At 41.2% G+C, this 25463-nt stretch overlaps 1 protein-coding gene and 1 pseudogene across 21 annotated transcripts in view; one reads left to right on the top strand and one right to left on the bottom strand.

Annotated features, from left to right (window-relative positions):
* Positions 1–25463, top strand: part of HECTD4 (HECT domain E3 ubiquitin protein ligase 4) — a 224153-nt gene that overhangs the window by 6678 nt on the left and 192012 nt on the right. The gene's annotated exons all lie outside the window — the stretch shown is intronic.
* Positions 1–25463, bottom strand: part of LOC144577735 (dnaJ homolog subfamily C member 2 pseudogene) — a 63960-nt pseudogene that overhangs the window by 5337 nt on the left and 33160 nt on the right.

Raw genomic sequence — 25463 nt, 5'->3', positions numbered from 1 at the left:
AAAAAAGAATGCAGAGTGAGGCTTTTTCATGTCCTTTAAAATAGCCATTTGTTAGAATATGTGAAAAAAGTCAAAGAGAAAAAAAATAGCTCTTTGTATTTAATTTTATGTTGCTGGTGGAAAGCAAAGGCATATAGGATTTTTTTTTTTTTTTGACAGGAGTCTTGCTCTGTTGCCCAGTCTGGTGTGCAGTGGTGCAATCTCAGTTCACTACAACCTCTGCCTCTCAGGTTCAAGGGCTTCTCCTGCCTCAGCCTCCTGAGTAGATGGGATGAGAGGTGACCATCACTCCAGATAATTTTTTTTTGTAATTTTAGTAGAGATGGGGTTTCACCAGGTTGGCCAGGCTGGTCTCAAGCTCCTGACCTCAATTGATCCACCTGCCTGTACCTCTCAAAGTTTTGGGATTACAGATGTGAGCCGCCACGACCGGCTTAGGACATTTTTTTAAAACATTGAAATAAATATACATTTAAGAGAAATAAAAAAGCAATAACTCAAAAATGACATCTCAAATGTTATTGCATTTTGCATTGCATTTCATAGAACATTATTCTTTTTAAAATAAAGGGATTTTAAGATGAGAAAAAAAAGCAGTAGCTTACTTGTGGGAATTCCAAAAGCTTTCTGCTTCCTATCCCATTTTTCTTTACAAACTGCAGTTGGGAACAAGCAGGCATTGTATAAAAGGGTGTTGAAAGAGAAGGTGATTGACTTACCCAAGGTGGCTAAGATAGTTCTTACTCCATGGTTGAGGTTCATTTTAAATTTAAGCATTTTGGTTAGTGCTTCTCATATTTCATTGTGTTTGCTTGTAAGTACTCCCCCTCCACCCTGCCTCACACCACACAAAGACTTGAACATTCATGTTCAGGTCAGCTTTATTTGTGACTGCCCAAAGCTGAAAACAATCCAAATGTCCGTCAGCAGGTGAATGGATAAACAAATGTGGTATATCCATACAATGGAGTATTACTCAGCAACAAAAGAAATGAACCGTTGGTACTCACAACATGGATTTATGCTGAGTGGAAGAAACCAGACAAACAGGAGTACATACTGTAAGACTCCATTTATATGACATTCTAGAAAGGCAGACTAATCTATAGTGGCTGCCTGGGGATAGAGGCAGGAAAGGAAGAGAGGGACGAAGTATAAAAGAGCATGAAGAAACTTTTTGGGTGATGGATATTTCTCTATTTTGATTGTTTTACATTTGTATGTGTGTCAAAACTTATTAAATCACACACTTTTAATATGTGCAGTTTACTGTATGCCAATTATATGTTAATTAACAAATGAAACCTAAAAGACGCAAAAGGATTTTTATTATTTTGTTTGTTTTGCCAAATAAGGAAATAAGGAAAGGAGCATTTGGGTTTGAAGTTGATCAGCTGAAATAATCAAGGCTTTAAATACTTATCATACACTCAAGTGGAATCTTCACTCAAGTGGAATCTTTGAGATGATATTCTGGTTTATGTTGAGCTATTCTAAGAGGACACTGCTAGCCTGTGTTTCCTTTGAGCAAAATTTATGTACTTTTATAGAATTCTAGATTTGAAAGAGTTAATGAGTAAGTGAATAAACTACCCTTGTTCACCAGTAGTGTTGATTACCATGCAGTTAATGAGCACTGTAATAGGAGTCACTGAATCTTGGTGCAGTGTTCTGTGAGCTTGGGCAAAAGGCCCAGCAGGCTCTCAGGCTTGTCTAGCTCAAGCTGTAAAATGAGAATAAAGTATTTGAGGGCTGTGGGAGACAGTATTGCCTTGAAGTTACAGTCAGGTTTAAAGAGTCAGACTGGGATTGAAATTCTAGCTCTGCTCCTTGCTTGCTGTGTGACCTTGGGCAAATTCCATACCTTTTTTAAAACATATTTTTCTAGAGACAGGATTTCACTCTGTTGCTGGCTGGAGAGCACTAGTGTGATCATAGTTCACTGCAGCCTCACACTCCTGTGCTTTAAGTGATCTTCCCACCTTAGCCTCCTGAGTAGCTGGGACTACAGATGTACTACTAATTTTTTAATGTTTTATAGAGAGGGAGTCATGCCATGTTGCTCAGGCTGGTTGTGAACTGGCCTTGAGCAATCCTCCTGCCTCAGTCTCCCAAAGTGCTGGGATTACAGGTGTGAGCCATCACACCTGACCAAGTTCCATACCTTCAGAAATCTCAAGTTACTTTTCTTTTTTTTCTTTCTTTTTCTTTTTCTTCTTCTTCTTCTTCTTCTTTTTTTTTTTTTTTTTTGAGACAGAATCTTGTTCTGTGTCACCCAGGCTAGAATGCAATGGCACGACTGCAGCTCACTGAACTTCCACCTCCCAGGTTCAAGTGGTTCCCCTGGCTTAGCCTCCCGAGTAGCTGAGATTACAGGCATACACCATCATGCCCGGCTAATTTTGCATTTTTGGTAGAGACAGTATTTTATCATATTGGCCAGGCTGGTCTCAAACTCCTGACCTCAGGTGACCCGCCTCAGCCTCCCAAAGTGCTGGGATTACAGGCGTGAGCCACCATGCCCAGCCCCTAGTTACTTCTTCTGGTGCATCTTCTTAGTCATCATTGTCACCATCTCTACCACTGCCATGACAACAGTGCCAGCATATTGAGTGGCAGATTCTGTGCTAAATACTTCACATCCATTATTTCATTTAATCCTCACAAAAAACATGAGGTTGATACTAGATTATCTTTATTTTTATTATTTTTTTGTTTGGTTTTGTTCACGATGGAGTCTTACTCTGCCACCCAGGTTGGAGTGCAGTGGTGTGATCTCGGCTCGCTGCAACCTCCACCTCCTGGGTTCAAGCAATTCTCCCGCCTCAGCATCCTGACGCCCATGCCACCACGACCAGCTATCTTTTTTATTTTTAGTAGAAACGTGGTTTCACCATGTTGGCCAGGCTGGTCTCAAACTCCTGACCTCAAGTGATCCACCCTCCTCAGCCCCCAGAGTGGTGGGATTACAGGCCTGAGCCACCATGCCCAGCCAAAGATTATCTTTATTTCATGAATGAGGAAACTGGCACGGACGAAAGTTAAGTAACTTGACAATGGTCAGATAGTTAGTGGCAAAGCTAAGGCTGAAATAGATCTGATTCCAGCCCTGAGTCCATACTCTTGAACTATTATGTTATACTATCATCATCTATAAGAGTGTGATAATGCTAGGGCTAATATCAGAATGAAAAAGATGGATGTGGACAGATGTAGTGTTTCATGCCCGTAATCTTAGCACATTGGGAGGCCAAGGAGTGGATTGGAGTTTAAGACCAACCTGTACAACGTGGCAAAACCCTGTCTCTACAAAAAAATTAGCTGGGCTACTGGTAGCATGCACTTATAGTCCCATCCCAGCTAGTCAGGAGGCTGAGGCTGAAAAATCGCTTGAGCCCAGGAGACAAAGGTTGTAGTGAGCCAAGATTGCATTACTATACTCCAACCTGTCTTAAAAAAAAAAAAAAAAAAAAAAGATGGATGTGGGCTGGGTATGGTGGCTCATGCCTGTAATTCCAGCACTTGGGAGACCAAGGCAGGAGAATTGCTTGAGGCTGGAAGTTCAAGACCAGCTGAGGCACATAGTGAGAACCCATCTCTACAAAACATTTTAAACTTAGCTGGACATGGTTGGCTAATTGGGAGGCTGAGGTGGGAGGATCACTTGAGTCCAGGAGTTGGAAGAGGCAGTAAGCTATGATTGTGCCACTGTACTCCAGCCTGGATGAAAGTGTGAGACCCTGATACCAAAATATTTTAAAAAAAATTATATTTAGAGTATGTTTAAAGTGTATTAACTCTCTTTATTTTTATTTTTTTTCTTGTTATTATTTTTTGCCACCCTCTGGAGACTCTCTTTAAAAGGTGCTGTGTTGTTTGGAAGTTGTTTTATGCATATTCAGTCAGCTGCCCATTGTATATGAAAGCAAAACTATCCCATCAGCATAACTTTTTCTAGAGTAGTGGAATAGTTTTTTGTTTGGTGATCCCTGTGGAATTTTCTTTTTTTTTTTTGAGACAGAGTTTTGCTCTTGTTGACCAGGCTGGAGTGCAATGGTGCGATCTCAGCTCAGCTCACTGCAACCTTCACCTCACGGGTTTAAGCAATTCTCCTGCTTTAGCCTCCTGAGTAGCTGGGATTACAGGCATGTGCCACCACACCTGGCAAATTTTGTATTTTTAGTAGAGATGGGGTTTCTCCATGTTGGTCAGGCTGGTCTGGAACTCCTGACCTCAGGTGATTCTCCCACCTCGGCCTCCCAAAGTACTGGGATTATAGGTGTGAGCCACTGCGCCTGGCCGGAATTTTCTTTACTTTTTTTTTTTTTCCCCTGGAGATGGAGTTTTGCTCTTTTTGCCCAGGCTGAAGTACAATGGTGTGATCTTGCCTCACTACAACCTCCGCCTATTGGGTTTAAGCAATTTTCCTGCCTCGGCCTCTCAAGTAGCTAAGATTACAGGGATGTACCACCATGCCCAGCCAACTTTGTATTTTTAGAAGAGCCTGGCTGGAATTTTCTTCCTTCCCAATTTGTTTGTAATATGGCTAGGCAGATGAGATAATAGTCTCAGTTTCAGTTTTTCTCTAACTGTATAGCTAAGGTCTTGCTAAATAAATCAACTTTGATTATTACCTGTCTTCTTGGCTTCCATTTTGACTACCACCTGTTGTCTAGAGATGCTGGGTGGGTAGGTCTGAAGGTACCTGTGGTGATAATTATTAAAGGACTGTCAATTGCTGAAAGTGCCCCTACTTTCTCCTCCCTGCCTTTCCATCTTGTTTTACAACAGTGGTTGCGGGGTGAACACAAGGAGTGCAGTCTGTTTTATAAGATATGATGTACATAACAGCAGGTGATCAACTATGGGACAAATGCATAGTTATTTCAAAAGGAGAGAAGATTGCAAAAACTATGTAATGATTATTTCGATCCTGTATTTAAGCACAGCTTATGTATCTAATAAATTTTTAAAAACCAAGTATGAGTAGTACCTGAATACATTCTTGGACAAAGTGGAAATAACAGGTAAAACTGAAGTCCCTTTTGAGTACCAGCTCTAATCTGGGTCTCTGTGTCCTTCCTACCGTGGCTAAATTAGTGACAATTTTTTTGTGTGTATTCTTCAATACCATTTTAAAATTTTGGTGTGTATATAACCCATTCTGTTTTTTTCCTTTTTACATAAAGATGTCATGCTACACATATCTTTCTGTAACTTGCTTTTAAAAAAAAAACCTCAAGGATATGTTTTGATCATTCTGTGTCTCCATATATATATCTACCACATTATTTTTAAGTGCTGCACAAGACTCTAGAAATGCCATAGTTTTATTTAGACATTCCCTATTGATGAGTATCTTTTTCTTGTTGCCATGCTAACAGATTATCACAAATTTTGTGGTTTAAGGCTACACAGATTTATTATCTTACATTTTTGGAAGTCAGAAGTTTGAAATGAGTCTCACTGGGTTGAAAGTCGAGCGTTGGTAGGTCTGGTTCCTTCTGCAGGCTCTAGGGGAGAATCGGTTCCCATGTCTTTTTCACAGCTTCTTGTGGCAACTTGTATCCCTTGCCTTGTTGCTATTTCCTCCATCTTCAGAGTACCTCACTGCTGTCTCTGATCTGTCGTCACATGCTTTCTCTGACCCACTCTTCCTGCATCCATTTTGTAAGCATCTTTGTGTGTACATTTAGGGCCCACCCAGGTAATCTAGGATAATCCCCCCCATCTCAAGATCTTTAACTTAATCACATCTGCAAAGTCCCTTTTGCCACCTAAGGTCACATTTACAGGTTCCAAGGATTAGTAGGTGGACATTTTGGTGAGTGCCATTATTTAGTTGAGCATGATGGGTATTTTGGTTGTTTTCAGTTTTTCTTTAAATTTTTTTTTTTTTGAGATGGAATTTCCCTCTTATTGACCAGGCTGGAGTGAATGGTGTGATCTCGGCTCACTGCAACCTCTGCCTCGGGTTCAAGTGATTCTCCTGCCTCAGCCTCCCGAGTAGCTGGGATTACAGGCATCTGCCACCATGCCCGGCTAATTTTGTATTTTTAGTAGAGATGGGTTTCTCCATGTTGGTCAGGCTGGTCTTGAACTCCCAATCTCAGGTGATCTCCCTGCCTCAGCCTCCCAAAGTGCTGGGATTACAGGCGTAAGCCACTGTGCTCGGCCTAGTTTTTCACTCTTAAAAACAGTCCTTCAGTACAGATTCTTGCATACCTGCTTAGGCATACCTGGGATTATTTCTCTAGGGTAAGTGGAATTGCTGGGTGACAAGTTAATTTTAATAGATTCTACCAAATTGTCTTCCCACATGACTACCAATTTATAGTCCTGATATTAGTGTTTGATAGGACCTCTTTTCCACACACCCTTGCAAAGGCCATTTTAGAATTTGTAGGTTTGCTTAATTTGGCTGGGTGCAGTGGCTCACACCTGTAATCCTGGCATTTTGGGAGGCCAAGCCAGGCAGATCACTTGAGGTCAGTAGTTTGAGACCAGCCTGGCCAACATGGCAAAACCCCGTCTCTACAAAAAATACAAAAAAAAAAAAATTATCTGGGCTTGGTGGTGGATGCCTGTAACCCCACCTACTTGGGAGACTGAGGCAGAAGAATTGCTTGCACCTGGGAGGCAGAGGTCACAGTGAACCAAGATCATGTCACTGCACTTCAGCCTAGGTGACAGAGCAAGACCCTGTCTCAAAACAAAACAAAACAAAACAAAAAAACTCATAGGTTTGCTTAATTTATCATTCGTGTAAGCCAATAACTTTCACTCCAAAAGTTGCATCCAATGGATGTAACTGGGTACCTAGAAATGTGTGCTGAACCCTGGTCAGCCAAAAAAAGCCAGAATTTTCTGTCAGTGCCATCCCACTCTTATGACTTCACTTCAGAGAATCTCTCTTGTGGCTTGATCACTTTCTCATCCAGGCATAGGCTCATTTTGGTCAGTAATCCAGTTAATACAGATCATGTCCATATATAGGTAGGAGAGAAATGACGACTTCTTACTCCGTGATGGTTTTTGGATGCCGCCAGAGACCACTAGGGCGAGGGAGTTGCACATACCCGGAAGAGAAGCATCGGCTCCCAAAGTGTGCTCAGAATACACAGCAGTTGTTAGGCCAACTGTTCGGACTCAGATCCGCTGAAAATTTTCTCTCTTACATGCTAATATCATAAGTGATTCCACATTTTTTGACCTATATGAAAAATACTGATAATAAGTGGATTCTATTTTCATGCTATATAAAACCTTTTTGATTATACATAAGTAATACAGGGATGTTGTTGAAAATAGAGAAAACATCTAAAAGTATCAGAGAGACAATAAATACCCTGGGATTATACCATTTCACTGGAACAAAGTTAATTTTTTATGATTTGCTTCTTCAGCTCATATTTTTATATAGATAAAGTTTGGATTATATGCTGTTTGAAGTTTTGGATCCTGTAATTACTTACTGGGAACATTTTGTTGAATAAGATTTAAAGATATAATTTTTAATGTTTGCATAGTAAATTATGCATATACTATAATTTCTGCTGTTTCTTCAAATCTACTATTCTAAAAATCTGCTATTTAAAGATAATTTATAGGAAGCAAAATAATTTTTAGTATTTAAACTGTTATCTGTTTAATAGAGTTTGGTAAATTATAAATTTGTAGTGATTTTTAAAGTGTTTCTGTGACTTCTTACTGCTAATACTTTATAATTTAAAGGGATTTTAATAGTGCTGTATGAATCCTCTCCCAATAATGTTGAATATTTGCATGGAGCTTATAGTTTAAAAAGTGCTATTAAGCACATTTGGTGAATAATTAATGTTCATGATGGGACACATTGGAGTGGACACGTTTGGATCCCTAGAGCTTTTACTGAAACCTGTGGTTGGCTGAATTACTAGGTCAGAGCACATTGTGTAGCATTTTTAGATTAACAATAAGGCATATTGTAGCTTTAGTAATGCTAATAACTACAGGTTCAGCATTCAAGTAGTGGTTTTATACTAACAAAATATTAATGTTCAGTTTGTATTTGTAATGGATCTTTTTTGTGTTTATTATATTTGCTTTGTGTTCTGTAGTTTGTGTTACTGATTTCAAGCATGTAACGTCTAATACAATCGATGTAGCTAGTTATGGGGCAGAGTAGAAAATCTGGACCTTCTATCTCTATGGCATGTTTGCTTTTTTTTTAAACCATTGAAATAATTAAGAATGTTGGCCAGGTGCGGTGGCTCATGCCTATAATCCCACCACTTTGGGAGACTGAGGTGGGAGGATTGCTTGAGCCCAGGAGTTCGAGACCAGCTTGGGTAACATAGGAAGACCCTGTCTCTACAAATAATTTAAATATTAACTGAGCATGGTGGCACAAGCCTGTAGGCCCAGCCAATTGGGAGGCTGAGGTGGGAGGATTGCCTGAGCCCTGGGAGGTTAAGGCTACACTGAGCCTTGATCGTGCAACTGCACTCCAGCCTGGATGACAGTGAGACCTTGTCTCAATTTCAAAAAAAAGAAGAATGTTAAAGGAGAATGTGTGTCTATATATTTGCATTAAAACAGTGGTAGGTAATAGAATTTCCTTCTTTGTTTATTGATACTAATTCTGTTATAAGTAGAATTTTCGGTGCCACAGAAGAAGTAGCACTTGAATATAAATTTCCTCAGCAAGGCAATTTACTTCTATAGAAGGATGTGGCTCATAGATGAAACAATGGCGAGTACATCTGGACAATAGAGAAGGGATACTTATGCCTAATGGGGGTTGCCCTACTGCTGTCATTCTCTTATTGGCTAGGGTTAGACTGCACAAGCTAGACTAATCCCTATTGGCTATTTTAAAGAGAGCAGGGGTTCGAGCTGGAGTGGCAGGGTGGGTGGTTTGGTGGGAAGGATAGTTACAGAAGGGTGAGAGCAGGTAGCCAGGGGTGACCTAGGTCAAAGAAGGTGACCAGAACAGGTGTCTGAAGAAGGTGACTGGGATGAGTCAGGGCAGAGCCAGGGGCCAGGGGAACAGATGTGAACTACTGATTAGAACTGGTGGAGAAGGTTGTTTACTGAAACTACAAGAAAGTTAAACTTTAAAATAGAGAAAGAATAAGAGAGCTGTACATATTGACATTGATTCTTTGAAGAGAAACTTGGGGTTCACTGTATCTAACAATTCCTTCTTAATTATTCAGTTACAAAGTAGCTGAAAAACAACTACTTTTTTTTTTTTTTTAATCTGGAAAGGAGAAAATGAATGAAAGGTAAAAATACAGTTGGGGAACTTAGAAGGAAGCTTTTTTTTTTTAGACAGAGTTTGCCCAGGCTGGAGTGCAATGATGTGATCTCTGAATACTGCAACCTTTGCTTCCCGGGTTCAGGTGATTCTCCTGCCTCAGCCTCCCCAGCAGCTGGGATTACAGGTACCACCACTATGCTTGTCCAAATTCAGATATTTTTACTAGAGACAGGGTTTCACCATGTTGGCCAGGCTGGTCTGGAGCTCCTGACTTCAGGTGATCCACCCGCCTCAGCCTCCCAAAGTGCTGGAATTACAGGCTCGAGGCACTGTGCCCTGCTGGAAGCATTTTTTCAGTTAGTTTATAAGTAAGTTTCCTTTCTCTCAGGGGTTCTGAACCTAAATGGGATTCAGAGGTGCATGGGATCTATGAATAGAATTCACGGCATCTGTGACCTTAGATAGAAAAATCTTTATTTTCATATACCTTTAGCTGAAATTGAGCATTTTGTTTTGTTTTCTTTTTTCTCTCCACCTCTCTGGTTGAAGCAATTCTGCTTCAGCCTCCTAAGTAACTGGGATTACAGGTGTGCACCACGACACCTGGCTAATTTTTGTGTTTTTGGTAGAGATGAGGTTTCACCATGTTGGCCAGGCTGGTCTCGTACTCCTGACCTCAAGTAATCTGCTTGCTTCAGCTTCCCAAAGTGCTGGGATTACATGCATGAGCCACTGCACCCAGCCAGAGTTCACCGTTTTCTTCCCACTGAAGGCAGTCAACAAACCCAAGTAGTATTGGCAGTGTTCCCACATGTACAATACTAAAAAAATAGTAACAAGCAATTTTTTCAAAATAGAAATTTTGAAATTTTTTCAAAATAGAACAATGGTTTTTTTTTTGTTGTTGTTTTAAGTACAAGGTCTCAATCTGTTGCTCAGGCTGAATGCAGTGGTATAATTATAGCTCACTGCAGCCTCAGTTTCTTGGGCTCAAGCGATCCTGCCATCTCAGCTTCCCAAGTAGCTGGGACTATAGTCTCACACTACTGTACCTGACTAACTTTTTATTTTTTAAAAATTTTTGTGGAGATGGGGTCTCACTAAGCTGCCCAGGCTGGTCTTGAACTCCTGAGCTCAAGTTATCCACCCACCTTGGCCTCCCAAAGTGCTGGGATTACAGATGTGAGCCACCGTGCTCTGCCAAAATAGAACAAATTTTTTTGTTCACCGAGTATTTTGGGTTTTTCCCCTCTTGTTTGAGGAGAATGTTGGTCAGCTGAAAGTATGTGAATAAAATTTAATAAAATTTTGTTAACATTGGTATCTAATGCTGCTAATCATTTTAAAGAGGTAACCTCAAACAGTAACCATTGCCTGTAATCCCAGCCCTTTGGGAGGCCAAGGTGGGCAGATTGCCTGAGCCAAGGAGTGTGAGACCAGCTCATGGGAAGCATGATGAAATCCCATCTCTACTAAAAAAAAAAAAAAATTAATTAACTGGGTGTGGTGGTACACACATGTAGTCCCAAGTCCTCAGGAGGCTGAGGTGGGAGGATCAATTGAGCCCAGAAGGCAGAGTTTGCAGTGTATTAGCCAAGATCATGCCACTGCACTCCAGCCTGGGCAACATAGGGAGACCCTATCTCAAAACAACAACAACAAAGAAGATGCACTAAACAGTTGTTATCGCAGGAGAAACATTGTTTTTAGAATCTGAAATGCATTTTTGCTTCTCTCTTCTTTATAGAGTCCAGTTATATGCCTGCAGTTTCTTTTGTTGTTCATATTGTTGTTTTACATTAGTATTGTCAAAGTTTAGGAGTTTTACTTAAGTAGCCTCCAGAACTGCACCGTCCACTTGGTAAACATCACCCACATGTGGCTACTGAGCATTTCAACGTGGCTGGTCAGAATTGAAATGTGCTGAAAGTGGCCGGGCGCGGTGGCTCAAGCCTGTAATCCCAGCACTTTGGGAGGCCGAGGCGGGTGGATCACGAGGTCAAGACATCGAGACCATCCTGGTCAACATGGTGAAACCCCGTCTCTACTAAAAATACAAAAAAATTAGCTGGGCACGGTGGTGCACGCCTGTAGTCCCAGCTACTCAGGAGGCTGAGGCAGGAGAATTGCCTGAACCCAGGAGGCGGAGGTTGCGGTGAGCCGAGATCGCGCCATTGCACTCCAGCCCGGGTAACAAGAACGAAACTCCGTCTCAAAAAAAAAAGAAAGAAAAAGAAATGTGCTGAAAGTATAATGCACACCGGATTTTTGAAGACTTCATGCAAAACAAAAATGGAAAATATCTCAGTAATATTTTTTATTTTAATTTACATTTTTAGAGACAGGGTCTCACTCTGTCCCACACCAGAGTGCAGTGGCACTATCATAGCTCACTGTAACCTTGAACTCCTGGGCTTAGCTTCCCCAGTAGCTAGGACTACAGGCATATGCCACCACACCCAACTAGTAATATTTCATATTGATTAAATGTTGAAATGATGATTTGTATATATAATGGGTTAAGTAAAATATACTATTTAAATTAAAAATACAAAAATTAATTTTATCTATTTTTACCTTTATAACATGGCTTCTAGAAAATATTAAATTAGATATGTGTCTCACATATTTCTATTAGACAGTGCTCTTTAGAGGCCAGTAAACTGTGGCTCTCATGGTCATATCTAGCCAACTATCTATTTTCATAAAGTTTTGGGTTTTTTTTTTGAGACATAGTTTCATTCTTGTTGCCCAGGCTGGAGTACAATGGCAAGGTCTTGGCTCACTGCAACCTCAGTCTCCAGGTTCAAACGATTCTCCTGCCTCAGCCTCCCAAGTAGCTGGGAATACAGGTGCCCACCACCACACCTGGCTAATTTTTATATTTTCATTAGAGATGGGGTTTCACTGTGTTGGCCAGGCTGGTCATGAACTCCTGACCTCCTGACCTCAGGTAATCTACCCACCTTGGCCTCCCAAAGTGCTGGGATTACAGGCATGAGCCACCGTGCTTGGCCTGTAAATAAAGTTCTATTGGAACATAACCAGCCAATTTTTTTTTTTTTTTTTTTTTTTTGAGATGAAGTCTAGCTCTGTCACCCAGGCTGGAGTGCAGTGGCTCCATCTAGGCTCACTGCAACCTCTGCCTCCTGGGTTCAAACCATTCTCCTGCCTCAGCCTTCCAAGTAGCTGGGACTACAGCCACATGCCACTGTGCCTGGCTATTTTGTTTTGTTTTGTTTTCATTTTATTTTATTTTTTATTTTTTTAGAGAGGGTCTCACCATGTTGATCAGGCTGGTCTTGAACTCCCAACCTCAGGTGATCCTCCTGCCTTGGCCTCCAAAGTGCTTGGATTACAGGCGTGAGCCACCAGGCCTGGCCTAATTTTTGTGTGTGTTTTTAATAGAGACGGGATTTCACCATTTTGGCCAGGTTGGTCTCGAACTCCTGACCTCAAATGATCCGCCCACCTTGGTCGCCCAAAGTGCTGAGATTATAGCTGTGAGCCACTGTGCCCGGCCCCTTTTTTGTATTTTTAGTAGAGATTGGGTTTCACCACCTTGGTCAGGGTGGTCTCGAACTCCTGACTTTAAATGATCCACCCACCACGGCCTCCCAAGGTGCTGGGATTACAGGCATGAGCCACCACACCCAGAATTTTATTTGTTTCCCTATTGTCTCCCTTCATACTACAAAGCAGAATTGAGTAGTTGTGACAAGATCTTATGCCCAACAAGCCTTCTAGGGCTCTGTGATCAAATAAGATCATGAGTTGAGAATACATGCCAGGAAAAGTTCACTAATGGAAAATAAATAAGAATAGGTAGTTATTTTTGATGAAATGAAGTAGTTCAGGTGAGACTCTAGGAATTGCAATTACAGTTCCGTAAATTGTAATTTACAGTGTAAATGCAGTTACACTTTGCATTTTTCTTTTTCTTTTTTAAATTTCTATTTTTTTATTGAGACAAGGTCTCACTTTGTTGTCCAAGGCTGGAGGGCAGTGGTGCACAATCATGGCTCACTGCAGTTTGGACCACTCGGGCTCAGTTGATTCAAGCACTTCAGCCTCTTGAGTATCTGGGGCTATAGGCGTGTGCCACCACACCTGGCTAATTTTTATATTTTTGTAGAGATGGGGTTTCATCATGTTGTTCAGGCTGGTCTCAAACTCCTGGGCTCAAGCTATCCACCTGCCTTAGCCTCCCAAAGTGCTTGGATTATAAACTGCATCTGGCATACATTTTGCATTTATTTTATTGTATTTTATTTTATTTTTTTGAGAGAGAGAGTCTTGCTCTGTCACCCAGGCAGCAGTGCAGTGGCGCCATCTTGGCTTGCTGCAAGCTCTGCCTCCTGGGTTCAAGGGATTCTCCTGCCTCAGCCTCCCGAGTAGCTGCGACTACAGGTGCGTGTCACCACGCCCAGCTAATTTTTGTATTTTTAGTAGAGATGGGGTTTCACCATGTTGGCCAGAGTGGTCTATATCTGTTGACCTCGTGATCCGCCTGCCTCGGCCTCCCAAAGTGCTGGGATTACAGGTGTGAGCCACCGCACCCAGCCACCCCTCTTTCTTTTCTTTCTTTCTTGACGAAATCTTGCTCTGTTGCCAGGTTGGAGTGCAGTGGCGCAATCTCAGCTCACTGTAACCTCCACTTCCTGGGTTTAAGTGATTCTCCTGCCTCAGCCTCCTGGGTAGCTGGAATTACAGGCGTATGCCACCATACCCAGCCTGATGTACCCGCTTTCTCCCATCCCTCCACTGCAGCCTCCATAACTACCTTCTGTTCCTACAGAGGAGACCTGCAGATTGTCTTCCTCAGGGCCCTTACTCTTCACTCTGGACAATATTAACTTCCATAAGGCAGCAGTGGTATTTTGGAGAATATTAAAGTATGAAATACTCAGAAACTTAGCATGTTAGAAAAAAAAAAAAAGCAAGGATATTACCCGTGGCAGCTTCAGCTCTGTTAGCAGATCAATGGGGGCAGCTTTGAAACAACTGAAACAGTGAATCTTTTCAAACAAATGTATACAGTTGTGTACATAAACACAGTCCCAGTAAATACAGATAGATACTTAAGTATCACAGCAATAGAGACAGAGGACTTGTAATGAATTCAGGGGCCCTCTGGTTGCAAGTCTGTTTGATAATTTCCATGCACATTGTAATTGGGAACCTACAGTGTTAACTAGAAGAGTGCTCCCAAATTCTGATAATCTTTCTTCAAGTAGTTCATCTTTCTTCAAGTAGTTCTATTTGGTGCTTCAATGTCCTTTCTGCTTCTGGAGTTAAGCAGGTACTTACACGAAAAATAAGTATATGTCTTGCTCATGACTGGCTTTTAAATGTAAAGTACTATATTGTAGAGTTTTTTTGTTGTTTTTGGAATACAAGTTAAGATGCAGGGCCATACAGAATATTGTGCCCTGTGGGATTTAAAGGAGGATGGTCTGTGGAGTCAGTGACAAATAAATAACCTGGGACTTCAAAACGCAGGATCCTTCAGGGGATGCTTATGGACAGAGTAAGCCTAGTGGTTAAGACTGTGAGCTTAGGCATTGACATATCTCGCCAGCTGTTATCTTGGCTCTACTATCTATCAGAGTTTCAATTTCTTGGTTACAAAATGCTCCCCTTCAAGGATAAATAAGGGTTGGGTATGGTGACTCACACCTGAATTCTTAGCATTTGGGAGGCCAGGGTGGGAGGATTGCTTGCGCCCAGGAGTTCAAAACCAGCCTCGGCAACATAGTGAGACCCCAGCTCTACAAAAATAAGATTAGAAAATTAGCCAGGTCTATGCAACAATCTTGTATGCTCTTCACATGTACCCCCAAACCTCAAATACAATAAAAAAAAAAGAAGAAAAGAAAATTAGCCAAGCATGGTGGCATGCACCTGTAGTCCCAGGTACTTGGGAGGCTGAGGTGGGAGGATCACTTGAGGCTAGAGGTTGAGGCTACAGTGATTGCACCACTGCACTCAAGCCTGGGAGACACAGTGAGACTCTTGTCTCAAAAAAAAAAAAAAAAAAAGGGTCAGGCGTGGTGGCTCACGCCTGTAATCCTAGCAATTTGGGAGGCTGAGGCAGGTGTATCATGAGGTCAAGAGATTGAGACCATCCTGGTCAACATGGTGAAACCCCGTCTCTATTAAAAATACAAAAAATTAGCTGGGCATGGTGGTGCGTGCCTGTAATCCCACCTACTCAGGAGGCTGAGGCAGGAGAATTGCCTGTACCCAGGAGGCGGAGGTTGCGGTGAGCCGAGATTGCGCCATTGCACTCCAGCTTGGGTAACAAGAGCGAAACTCCGTCTCAAGAAAAAAATAAAAAATAAAAAAAAGGTAAATCAAAAACACTAAATGAGATAAATGGGGTAACACACCCGGAATAGCAACTAACACATGGCATATAGTAATGAAGAAAATATAGATGGGAGAAGAGCTTTTCTGTTAAAACACCCATTATAATTCAAGTCATGTATTGTTATGAGTGAACGACATTATCCTTCAGGTTCTTTAAAGCCGGAAAAAATTAGATGCTTGTCTTTATTCTATAGTTGAATAATAATACGATCTTGATCTTATTTTTAATTAAAATAATGTTGTTATTTTTGCTAGAGACATATGAAGCCAGTTTAAAACCAAGTAGACTAAGTAGACTTGGACATATGTAGACCAAGTTTAAAACATTTTTGAAAAAGGGCATCTTAATGATATATTTTCTCATATATATTTTAATACTTTCTGTTCTCTGTATTTCTGTTTTATTTTTTCACTTTGTTGGAGATACGAGATCAAGGTACTTAATTCTTGAGAATTGCTACTCAAGGAGAACTGCATTCTTGGGATGATGGACGCTTCCAATGGAACCTCTTTTGATATATAACTTGTTTGATAAAAAAATTTGTGAATGGTAAAAATAGTATTTTGCTACTTTATAAATTTTATTTATTTATTTACTGAGAGATAGAGTCTCACTCTGTTGCCCAGGCTAGAGTGCAGTGGCTAGTCACAGGTGCAGTCATGGCACACTGCAGCCCCAGACTCCTGGGCTCGAGAGATCCTCCTGCCTCAGCCTCCCAAGTAGCTGGGACTATAGATGCATGCCACTGCCCCTGACTATTTTGCTACTTTTATGTGTTTAAACTTACACCTAGATACTTTCTAGAAATACTCCAGCTTTCTTCTAATTAGTAAGAAAGATACTTTCTAGAAAATGGAGGAAAGATCATTGCAGATTCTTGTCCATGTGATTGTCGTCCAAACCATAAGATAACTCTGTTGCATCAGTTGGAAAAAGTCCATTGTTGTGTTGCACCTGTGCATATTACTCCCTCTTAATTCTCTTTGGGCTTTGTAGCCCCTCTTCTTAAACTTTATTTATTTTTTATTTTTAAATTTTTATTTATTTATTTATTTTGAGACAGAGTTTTGCTCTTGTTACCCAGGCTGGAGTGCAATGGCACGATCTCGGCTCACCGCAACCTCCGCCTCCTGGGTTCAGGCAATTCTCCTGCCTCAGCCTCCTGAGCAGCTGGGATTACAGGCATGCGCCACCATGCCCAGCTAATTTTTTGTATTTTTAGTAGAGATGGGGTTTCACCATGTTGACCAGGATGGTCTCGATCTCTTGACCTCGCGATCCACCCGCCTCGGCCTCCCAAAGTGCTGGGATTACAGGCTTGACCCACCGTGCCCGGCTTCTTTAACTTTAATGTGCATACCACCTGAAGGTTTTGTTAAAATGTAGAGTAAGCCTGAATGTGGTGGCTTATGTCTATAGTCCCTGCACTTTAGGAAGCTGAGGCAGAAGGATCAGTTGAGCCTAGAAGTTTAAGGTTGCTGTGAGCTACGATTGTGTTGCTGTACTCCAGCCTGGTGACAGATATCTTGTCTCTTTAAAAAAAAAAAAAGAAAGAAAGAAAGAGAGAGAGAGGGAAGGAAGGAAGGAAGGAGGGAGGGAAGGAGGGAGGGAAGGAGGGAGGGAGGGAAGGAAGGAAGGAAGGAGGGAGGGAGGGAGGGAGGGAGGGGAGGGAGGGAGGGAGGGAGGGAGGGAGGGAGGGAGGAAGGAAGGAAGGAAGGAAGGAAGGAAGGAAGGAAGGAAGGAAGGAAGGAAGGAAAACAAACATGTAGGCCAGGCAAGGTGGCTCATGCCTATAATCCCAGCACTTTGGGAGGCCGAGGTGGGTGAATTGCTGTAGAACAGGAGTTGAAGACCAGCCTGGCTAACATGGTGAAACGCCATGTCTACTAAAAATACAAAAATTAGTCAGGCATGGTGGCCGGCACCTGTAATCCCAGCTACTCGGAAGCTGAGGCAGAGGAATCGCTTGAATCTGGGAGGCAGAGGTTATAATGAGCTGAGATCACGCCCTTGCACTCCAGTCTGGGCAACAGAGTGAAACTCTGTCTCAAAAATAAAATACATAATAAAATAATGTGTAGAGGTAGAGTCTGGTGTAATGGTTGCTGGGGAAGCAGGGAGATCCTCAGAGTTTGCAATTCTTTGTGCATTTCTTGTTTGTTTGTTTATATTATTCTTTTTTTTAAAAAAAGCATGGTTCACATGATAGAGAAGATTCTGCATTTCTAACTGGGTCCCAGGTAATGCCGATGATGCTGAGGGCCCAGGACCACACTTTGAGTGGCAGTTCTTTTACTACAGGATTTAGGATATGTGTTTGTTGAGAGTAAGCTTCTTTCTGTGTTGACAATGACACAAATTTATTTCCTTCCTTCCTTCCTTCCTTCCTTCCTTCCTTCCTTCCTTCCTTCTTTTCTTCCCTTCCTTCCTTCCCTTCCCCTCTCCCTCCCTCCTTCCTCCCTTTCTTCCTCTTTTCCTTCTTTCCTTCCTTCCGAGTTTTATTCTTGTTGCCTAGGCTGGAGTGCAATGGCACAATCTCGACTCACTGCAACCTCCACCACCCAGGTTCAAGCGATTCTCCTGTCTCAGCCTCCTGAATAGCTGGGATTATAGGCAGGCACCACCACGCCTGGCTAATTTTTTATATTTTTAGTAGAGATGGGGTTTCTCCATGTTGGTCAGGCTGGTCTCAAACTCCTGACCTCGGGTGATCCACCTGCCTCGGCCTTCCAAAGTGCTGGGATTACAGGTGCAAGCCACTGTACCTGGCCTTTTTTTTTTTTTTTTAAGACAGGGTCTTGCTCTGTTGCTCAGGCTAGAGTGCAGTGGTGCGATCTTGGCTCACTGCAACCTCTGCCTTCCCAGTTCAAGCGATTCTCCTGCCTCAGCCTCCCAAGAAGCTGGGATTATAGGCGCCTGCCAGTGCACCTGGCTAATTTTTGTATTTTTAGTAGAGACGTGGTTTTGCCATCTTGGCCAGGTTGGTTTTGAACTCCTGACCTCGTGATTCACCCACCTCAGTCTCCCAAAGTGCTGGGATTACAGGTGTGAGCCACCCCAGCCCAGTGACACAAATTTCTTTTTAGCAAATGTAGTTTTGGATCTCTGTCTCTTGTAGCCTTATGAGTTTTTCTGGCATTATTTACAACTGAGAAACAGTATCTCCTCTAAATTTTCTTGATACATGTTTTGAATGAATCTTTTTGATGTCATCAGTTATGATTCAAAATGTTAGTTTAAAGTTCCTTTCTTTGGTCATAATCTGTCATTTTTGCTATGGTCATAGACGGGCACATTTATTACCACCTGAATAATAACTATTCTGTCCTTGAGATCATACTGTATATGCTATTTGTACCTACTACTAAACAATACATATAAGGATATTTTTCATATTGATAACATAAACTTTCCATAATTATTTTTTGGCCTTTTTTTTTTTGAAATGAGGTCTTGCTATGTTGATCAAGCTGGTCTTGAACTCCTGAGCTGAAGTGATCCCCCTGCCTCGGCCTCCTGAATAGCTGGGCTGACAGATGTGTGCCACTGCGCCCAGCTCATAATACTTTTTAATAGGTTATAATATTTTATTTTATGGATCAATCATATTTTGTTTAACTGACAACATTATTTTATTCCTCTAGGAATAAACTTGTGGGATAGATACAATGGGAATTATTATTATTTTTTTGAGACAGAGTCTCACTCTATCACCCAGGCTGAAGTGCAGTGACACGATGTTGGCTCATTGCAACCTACACCTCCTGAGTTCAACCTTCTTGTGCCTCAACCTCTGGAATAGCTGGGATTACAGGTGCCCACCACTACACCTGGCTAATTTTTGTTTTTTTAGTAGAGTAGGGTTTCACCATGTTGACCAGGCTAATCTCAAACTCCTGACCTAGAACTCCTGATCCGCCTGCCTTGGTCTCCCAAAGTGCTGGGGTGACAGGCATGAGCCACTGGGCTCAGCTGGAATTATCTTTTAGATATGAGAACATGGAGGTTTCTGCAATTAAAGAATAAAATACATGGTAGTAGCAGTTTATTGAGCCTAGAAGCCTAGAATTGTATTAATGCCATTCATGCCATACATTAGCATTTTGTAAGTAATATAAAACTAATACTGTGCAATAGAGATGCTGAAAATCGTGAATCTAAGAGTCTTTTTTTTTAATGCTATGTAATCTTTTTGATATGTCTTTCATTTATTACATACTTCTTTGCTTTGGTAAACAAGGTTCTTAAAGATATTTTAACCTGGCCAGCATGGTGGCTCATGCCTGTAATCCCAGCACCTTGGGAGGCAGAGGCGGGTGGATCACCTGACGTTGGGAGTTCAAGACCAGCCCAACCAATATGGAGAAATCTTGTCTCTACTAAAAATACCAAATTAGCCAGGCATGGTGGCATGCGCCTGTAATTCTAGCTACTTGGGAGGTTGAGGCAGGAGAATTGCTTGAACCCAGGAGGCAAAGTTTGCTGTGAGCCGAGATCGTGCCATTGCATTCCAGCCTAAGCAACAAGATGGAGACTTCATCTCAAAAAAAAAAAAAAAAAAAAAAAGATATTTTAACCTTAAACTTAATTGTTAAAATGGCCAATTTTCAGAGACTAATTTGTGAGAGCTTCATCTCCTACCCTGAGTGTTTGGAAGTAATTGCTGTAGGTTTTTTTTTTTATTTTCCCTTCATCCTTCCTCCCACCCTCCCTCCCTCTCTCCTTATCATCACCGCTCACTGTAGCCTCAATCTCCTGGACTCAAGCTTATCTTCCCATCTTAGCCTCCCCAGCCAGTAGCTGGGTAGATGGGGTTTCACTGTGTTGCCCAGCCTATTGGTATTTTATCTGTCTTACTTGAGTTACATCTCCTTACTGTCAGTATCTACGTCACAGTTAAATTCTTGCTCTTCTCTGAGTTTATTTTCCCCCGCTTTTTTTATTCTCACGTTTCCTCTTTCAGCTACTCTGTTGCTATGACAAAAATGTCTATCATTAGGCAATGAGCGTTTTACTCACCAGTCAAATCAGATCTTTAGCTTTAGGATCATAGAACTTGTGGGACTGAAAAGGATCTTGAAATCATTTAATCCTGCATGTTTTTCAGAAGACACCGTGTTCCTTTGGTTTATTGTAGTCATTACTGTGAACTTGGAGGCCATTAAAATTACTCTGGAAAATTAAATAGGTTACGTATAGAACAGTGCCTTTCAAAGTGTGGTCCACATACCATGAACTGTCTATTACTGTAATGACAAGATAAGTACAAAAATAGTAAACATTTAGAGACTTCATAATAGTTTGCTAGTGTAATTTTATATCTGTTGAGCACAGTAATAAAATTGGGACTTGTATTTCATATATCTTATTTTTCACTTTATTTTTGTAATATTGATTTTTGTATTTTCTAAAAATATTGTTCCACAATGCGTTGGAAAAAAACAAAACAAGAAAGTTGGTCTTTCATTACAAATCTTTTGAGAAGCACCAATATGGAATATTTAATGCAATGTCCGTTGCATTGAAGACTTTCAACAACTATGCTGGTTTTCAAATACAAATAACTCCTTTTCTTTTCTTCCCTTTTTGAACTTAGCCTGAACTCAGAAGAGAGATTTGCACACAGTAGAAATTTAATACATATTTCTACTGATTCTTGGAGATACTTCATAATATTTAATGTGCCACTATACCCCCAGCAAGGTTGATGGAACTTTTTATAATTCTTTTTAATCAGGAAGCCTAAAAGGTCAGAAAGACCTTAAACTCTTTTGTAGCTATTCCTATCCATAACTGTTTGAATACATCATGGCAGTTTTTGTATGTTACTTTCTTGGTTAAGAGAAGGAAAGGGGCTTGATGTGATGGCTCATGCCTGTAATTCCAGCACTTTATAAGGCCAAGGCAGGAGGATCACTTGGGCCCAGGAGTTTGAGACCAGCCTGGGCAACATAGCAAAACCCTATCCCTATCAAAAATACAAAAATTAGCTGGGTATGGTGGTGCACGCTGTAGTCCCAGCTACTTGGGAGGCTGACGTGGGTGGATGGTTTGAGCCTAGAAGATGGATGTTGTAGTGAGCCGAGATCACGCCACTGCATTCCAGCCCTGTCTTTCAACAACAACAACAATAAAAAAAAAAACCAGAAAGAAAATGAGAAGAAGATCTAATGAGAAGTACTGGGGATTTTTCAGTTTTCTTTTGTCATTCAGTTTTTGGAAAGTACATAGTTGTAATTATTTAGTGTTCATTCCCATTTTGATACAATTTAGTGCCATTTACAATATCCCCTTTATTGTTAGCAATTATTTGATTTTTTTTTTTTTGGATTAGAGTAGCACTGTACTGTTTTTTAAATCGAATCAAATTGTAGTTGAGCTTATCTGTGACACAATAAATATAGACCTTCAAAGGCTGTTAGCTTACTATGGTGCTTGTATGTTTGAGGGACATATTTTTTATACTATTTGGGGTCATGAAATTGCCACTCTTAATTTAAGGATAAAGGAAGGTCAGTGACTGAGCCAAGTAACTCTCCCCAGATGTCACCCCTTTAGAAATTTTGTTTATAATCCAAGAGTCCTTAGAAATAAGATCCCTTTGACTTGTTAGATTTCATTTTGGCAAATTAAAAACAATTATTTGAATATTAAGAAACATGAAGGGATTGCTTTTTGCTTCCTAATACTGTTCACATCTGTGATAGCATCCACACAATGTGATTGAATAAACCTTTATATAATGAAATTGAATGGCACATTTTATTTATGTATATATTTCTTTTCTTTCTTTTTTTTTTTTTTTGAGGCAGAGTCTTGCACTGTTGCTCAGGCTGCAGTGCAGTGGCACAATCTCAGCTCACTGCAACTTCCACCTCCCGGTTTCAAGCAATTCTCCTGACTCAACCTCCCGAGTAGCTAGCATTACAGGTGCCCACCATCATGCCTGGCTAATTTTTATATTTTTAGTAGAGACAGGTTTTCGCCATGTTGGTCAGGCTGGTCTCAAACTCCTGACCTCAGGTGATTCACCTGCCTCAGCCTCCCAAAGTGCTGGGATTACGGGTGTGAGCCACCGTGCCCGGCCCACATTTAATTTTTTTAAATCCCATTTGGCAGCTGGGCATGGTGGCTCATACCTATAATCTTAGCACTCTGGGAGTCTGAGGTGGGTGGATCACCTGAGGTCAGGAGCTCTGCCCAACATGTCGAAACCCTGTCTCTACTGAAAGATACAAAAGTTAGCTGGGTGTGATAATGGGTGCCTGTAATCCCAGCCACTGGGGAGGCTGAGGCAGGAGAATGGCTTGAACCCGGGAGGCGGAGATAGCAGTGAGCTGAGATTGTGCCACTGTGCTCCAGGCTGGGTGACCAAGTGAGTCTCCGTCTCAAAAAAGAAAAAAAAAGATCCCGTTTAGCAAACCCTTACTTAACCTTATGCTTATTTAAATATAGCATAGAATAAATATTTGATCTGTAGGGGAGCACTCATCTTTGTTTTGAGCCTAGTTTTTATTTGTACAAAGGCTCAAATTCTTAATATTCATCATGTTTGAAATTGAACTAGTATTGGAATAACCATCATAGACCATGGTTGAGAATATAATTTTGTAGTGATGACCCAAAATAATTTGAGATTTGAAGTGTTGCTCTGTGTGTGTATGTGTGTTGTTGTTGTTTTTTAAGACAGTCTTGCCCCATTGTCCAGGCTGGAATACAATGGCGCAGTCTTGGCCCACTGCATTGTCTGCCTTCTGGGCTCAAGCAGTCCTCCTTCCTTAGCCTCCCAAGCAACTGGGACTATAGGTGTGTACCACCCTGCCCAGATAATTTTTTTATCTTTTGTAGAGATCAAGTTTCGCCATGTTTGCCCAGACTAGTCTCAAACTCCTGGGTGCTCCTTGGTATTAATAGAAGCATTCTGAATAGCACACCCAGGTTTTTCCCTCTCTCTGTCTCTTTTAGGAGCCAGAGTGAAGGATTTCAAACCAATGGATTTAAAAAAAAAACAAAAAAACCAGTGTTGGGTGATGGCTCACGCCTGTAATCCCAGCACTTTGGGAGCTGGAGGCAGGAGGATTGCTTGAACCTAGAAGGTCAAGACTAGCCTTGGTAACATAGTGAGATCCTGCCTTTACAAAAAATTTAAAAATTAGCTGCTCATGGTGTTGCATGTCTACTCAAGAGGCTGAGGTAGGAGGATTGCTTAAGCCTGGTAGGTCATAGCTGCAGTGAGCTATGTTCATGCCTCTGCACTCCAGCCTGGAAAACAGAGTGAGACCCTGTCTCAAAAAATTAAAAATTAAAAACTATTGTTATTATTATTATTAGAGATAGCATCTTGCTGTTACCCAGACTGGCCTTGAACTCCTGAGCTCAAGTGACCCTCCCACATCTGCCTCCTGATTAGCTGGGCAACAGGCATGCACCACTGTGCTGGCTAAAAACCACTATTATTAATCCTGTCAAGCACATATTCCATTTTGGCAAATGTTAGCTGATGAGCTTAAAATTACCTTTGACATTAATAAGGTTATATTTCTATAATATTTTTAGCAAGCAGGTGGTTCCTAGGAGGACAGGAAATGATTCTTCTATGCTAACTTTTCTTTCTTTTTTTTTTTTTTCTTTTTTCTGTTGATGTGCTACACATATCCTAACTTTTCAAAGCTGAAGTTTAGAACTTATTTGGGGTTTTTCTTTGATGCATGAAAGGATCTGGTTGTAGTTTCTTAAAATAACTCATTTTATCTCTGTTCAACCAGTCATTGTTGAAACTCAAGAAAGAGCCACATTTTAGAAAATATAAAAGACAGTAAGAAGCTGGCCTTTTTTTTGTTAGTAATATATGTTCTTCTATAAGGGAAATGACAAAAACAAAATAGTCTGTACATGAGTTAATAATTTTAGAGCCTTTTCTCTCAGTAGCATGTTTAGAATTTAGGGAAATGGGACAGGTTTGATAACATATCCATTAGCCTAGAAAGATACTTAGAAAGAATCCCTCACCTGTTCTTTAGGTTGGCCCTTGACTGTATTGAAGCCATATGCTCATTCTTGGAACTGCAGAGCTGTCAAGAAACATCATTAGACATAGTTTTAACCTGGTAATCGTGGCTGCCAGTCAGGTGGCTGTCAGTTAGCTCCTTGGTTCTTATGAAATTCTTCTACTGGTTTCCACAGAGTTGAAGCTCTGTTTTGGTCTGGGCTAGAGCAAGGACTTAGTCCTTTTCACAGATGTTTGCTAACAGGAAATCAGTGATGCTTCTAGCCTTGTAGCCACTGACGTGTAAGAATTCTGAAGTTTTCTTCATTTCATTTCACAAGCCAGAATGATTGTTGTCTTAGTTTAAAACACTTTTGTTGGCTGGGTGTTGTGGTGTCTCATGCGTCCAACCCCAGCACTTTGGGAGGCTGAGGCAAGAGGATCGCTTGAGCCCAGGAGTTTGAGACCAGTCCTGGCAACATAGTGAGACTCTGTCTCTACAAAAATCAAAAAATTAGCTCGGCGTGGTGGCATGTACTTAACGGTTTCAGCTACTTGGGAGGCCAAGGTAGGAAGATTGCTTGAGCCCATGATGTTGAGGCTGCAGTGAGCTATGATGGCGCCACTGCACTTCAGCCTGGGCAATAAAGCAAGATGTTGTCTCCAAAAAAAAGTTATATTTCTATAAATATTTTTTTAAAAAAGGAGACAAAAATAATGTCTTTGGGAGGCTGAGGCGGGTGGATCACCTGAGGTCAGGAGGTCGAGACCAACCTGGTCACCCCGGTATCTACTAAAAATACAAAAATTTGCCAGGTGTGGTGGTGAGTGACTGTAATCCCAGCTACTTGGGAGGCTGA

This window comes from Callithrix jacchus, chromosome 9 (assembly GCF_049354715.1).
Source record: "Callithrix jacchus isolate 240 chromosome 9, calJac240_pri, whole genome shotgun sequence".
NCBI lineage: Eukaryota > Metazoa > Chordata > Mammalia > Primates > Cebidae > Callithrix > Callithrix jacchus.
Note: the sequence above shows the minus strand (reverse complement) of the source record. Positions and strands in the feature narration are given on the sequence as shown.